The sequence below is a fragment of the Condylura cristata genome, unplaced genomic scaffold (genome assembly GCF_000260355.1).
Source record: "Condylura cristata isolate star-nosed mole 26May11 unplaced genomic scaffold, ConCri1.0 scaffold00012, whole genome shotgun sequence".
NCBI lineage: Eukaryota > Metazoa > Chordata > Mammalia > Eulipotyphla > Talpidae > Condylura > Condylura cristata.
The window spans coordinates 22,868,359-22,871,183 of NW_004567113.1; the positions used below are offsets into that span (position 1 = coordinate 22,868,359).

The window sequence follows — 2,825 nt, forward strand, 5'->3', positions numbered from 1 at the left end:
TAAATATACAAGTAAATATATAATATTAAAAACAAAGGTAATCATTTCCTAATTATATTACTACATAGCATTCTCTATGTTCTTAAGGTCATTTACATCTTTATTCTGTGTAGTAGAAATACTATATAGTGGTATGTTACTGTACCGTTCTTACCTATTCCATGATCAATGATAGGTTGAAATTAGCCATGGTAGGTGTATTTACACCAGGGAAGTTGAGAAACCTTACAGATGAAGGCATGATTTGTAATTTTGTTCACTATCTATGGTCTAGCAATTTTTTTCTGTAAAGGTTGTATGGTAAATGGTATGTTTTATGGGTCATATATAGTCTCTGTTGCATATTCTTATTTTTAACAAAACTTTTAAAATATAAAAAACATCCATTCATACTTCACATACTGTTTAAGATTGTGTTACAGGTCAGATTTGATTCAAGGATCACAGTTTATTGGCCCCTGGGTTAGATTTCAAAATAAAAGGAACAAAATGTTAATTATGCAGATGAAACTTAGACTGCTGTGTTTGAAGTTTTTTTTTTGTGAGCAGAACAAATAATTGACAAACTACTATTCAACAATTCAAAAACAATTCTCATTTGAAAAAGAAGTTGTTCAGATCACTGATAAATAGGCAAAATTCTCACATAGCAATGTAATTGTTTTACATTCCTCTAACTTGTTAATATAAACAAAAACATCAGTCCATATTCATGCCAAATATCATACTTACTGAGAATAAACTTATTGATTAAACAGCAGATTGATACAACTCCAACTGACAAATCATGATTGAACTGTAATCATGGTTACATATAAGAGTTTAGTAAAATCAGCGAATAGAATGTGAATTAACTGGCTGTGTGGACGTCACAATGCAAAGTACTATGTATGGGTATTTTTTAACTGTGCATTAAACATTCTAATGTTTATGATTTTATATACATATATTCATACATACATTTTTTCTCTAAAGCCATTGTTCAGCATATATATACCAATGATTATGAGGATCATATGAAGAAATTCTTATCTTAGTACACTAAGAATATTTCTACTATGAAATTGCTACATATGGATAGGCCTATATGCAACTGGCTAGATTTATCTTCAGTATTAAGAAGGATACAACCTCCACTAATGAATGTAGTAGTTTTCTATGATATAAGCTTTTGCTAATTAACTTCATTTTTAATTTTTTCTCCTATTTTTTTTCTCTGCTTAACCAATATAACTTATTTTGCAGCACTTTTATGGCTCATTTTATTTTTCTGAATAATGTTGAACATAGAGAAAAATAATTACATTTTTTCCCCCAGAGCTACTCATATCAATGAGATTAAAGATTAAGTTTGGGTTGCCCTATTTCCTTTTTTTTTTAATATAATAGTTTATTTTTACATCATTTTGTACATTTTTTTTTATCTCAATTGTAATCCCAATGTATTTCCTTTCTTTTTTAAAAAAATATTGATTTACATATGCATACAAGAACTGGAGTATAGGCCAGAGGTGTTGAGGGGAAACAATTGAGGGGAAAACAATTGACCAGAGACAGAGCAGAGAGCAGAACAGGCAGATCTACTGAAACACTCTGGTGAGGGGAGCAGTGGGCAAGACAGGAGAGGTCTGTCACATCATATGGGTCACCAACCTGGCTGGGGATCGAACTCCTGCTGCAGTGGCTGCAGATTGCTTCATAGTGCTGTGCTTAACCCATTGTGCCACCAGGGAGGGCCCTACTCTATTTTTTTTTTAAAGATTTATTTATTTATTCATACAGAACTGGGGTACAGGCCAGAGATGCGGAGGGTGAGAGGATTCACCAGAGACAGAGTGGGGAGCAGAACAGGCAGATCCATGAAGTACACTGCTGAGTGGAGCAGCAGGCAGGTCAGGAGAGGTCTGCCACCCCATGTTGTCACCTCTGGGGCAGGCGGGAATCGAACTCATGCAGAGGTGGCTTTAGCTTCTTAGTGCTGTGCTTTAACCCGCTGTGCCACCAGGGAGGGCCTCTATTTTTAATGAACAAAGAACAACTTAAAATGGTAATAGAGGAATAAGAGAGAATAGATCATTTAAAATGACACAAGAATCATTTTCTGGTGGATTGTCTAGACCAAGTTCAGTAATTTGGCTCAGACAAAGGAGGAAGCAACAAAGGAAGAAGTGGCTGAGTTAGAGGCGGTGCTGTAAACTGATCTATTGATTAGAAGAAAGGAAATCATTTCGTCTTGGTTTCGATTGTACTGTCGAAAAGAGGCTTGAGGATAATATGTCTAGTTAATTGCTGTCTGAGACTTGAATCTCCTATTGCCCTCTATATAGATATCCAGCCTATGTTGGACCATAGTTTGGAACATCTAGAATAATAGAAACTTATTATTTCTGCCTGCTAGCAAGTTTTTTTTCTTGTATTAACCACAGCTCTTTTTTCCAGGCAGTTTCAAATCCATTGTCCTAGTTCCTTTTCTGTGGAATCAAACTCAGTGACTTTCACATAAACTCCTAACAGTGTTTCAAATACTTAAAGGCAGCTTTAAATTCATTCCTACTTCAAGTTAATTATCCACTGTTCTCTGTAGTTAAATTTTTAGATACTGTAAATTGCCATGCTATCTCTTGACACTCCATCCAAAAATATCTCCAAAAGTCTGCATACTCTTTTAACAAAATAGATGGGCAATTCTGTAGCATTTCACTATAAATAGTCTCTGACTTAGTGGTAAAGAATGCAGGCTGAAACATGGGTGGAGCTGGAAGGGATCATGCTTAGTGAAATAAGCCAGAAAGAAAATGAAAATGGTTTCACTCATAGCAGGAGCA

At 34.8% G+C, this 2,825-nt stretch overlaps 1 protein-coding gene across 1 annotated transcript in view; it reads right to left on the bottom strand.

Moving 5' to 3' along the window:
• Positions 1-2,825, bottom strand: part of STAP1 (signal transducing adaptor family member 1) — a 29,176-nt gene that overhangs the window by 17,508 nt on the left and 8,843 nt on the right. The window lies entirely within an intron of this gene.